Below are 230 nucleotides of genomic sequence, written 5' to 3'. Positions count from 1 at the left end.
CGTCACCCCCGTCCCACTGGGGGAGGTGGACGGTGCCAAAGGGCCACGTACCTGCTCAGGGTGGGTTTGATGTCCTGCATGGGAGAGAAAAAGAGGTTTGGTGACCTCGAGTCCCTCCCCTGGGACCACGGGGCTCCGAGGAGGCCCCTGGAGGCCAAAGCGGTGCCCAAGCAGCGCCTGCCCAGCAAGCCTGGGTGTCACCCCAGGTCTCACCTTCAGGACCTCCCAGT

Source organism: Buceros rhinoceros, unplaced genomic scaffold (genome assembly GCF_000710305.1).
Source record: "Buceros rhinoceros silvestris isolate BGI_N320 unplaced genomic scaffold, ASM71030v1 scaffold27134, whole genome shotgun sequence".
Lineage (NCBI taxonomy): Eukaryota > Metazoa > Chordata > Aves > Bucerotiformes > Bucerotidae > Buceros > Buceros rhinoceros.
This window is presented reverse-complemented; position numbering follows the sequence as displayed.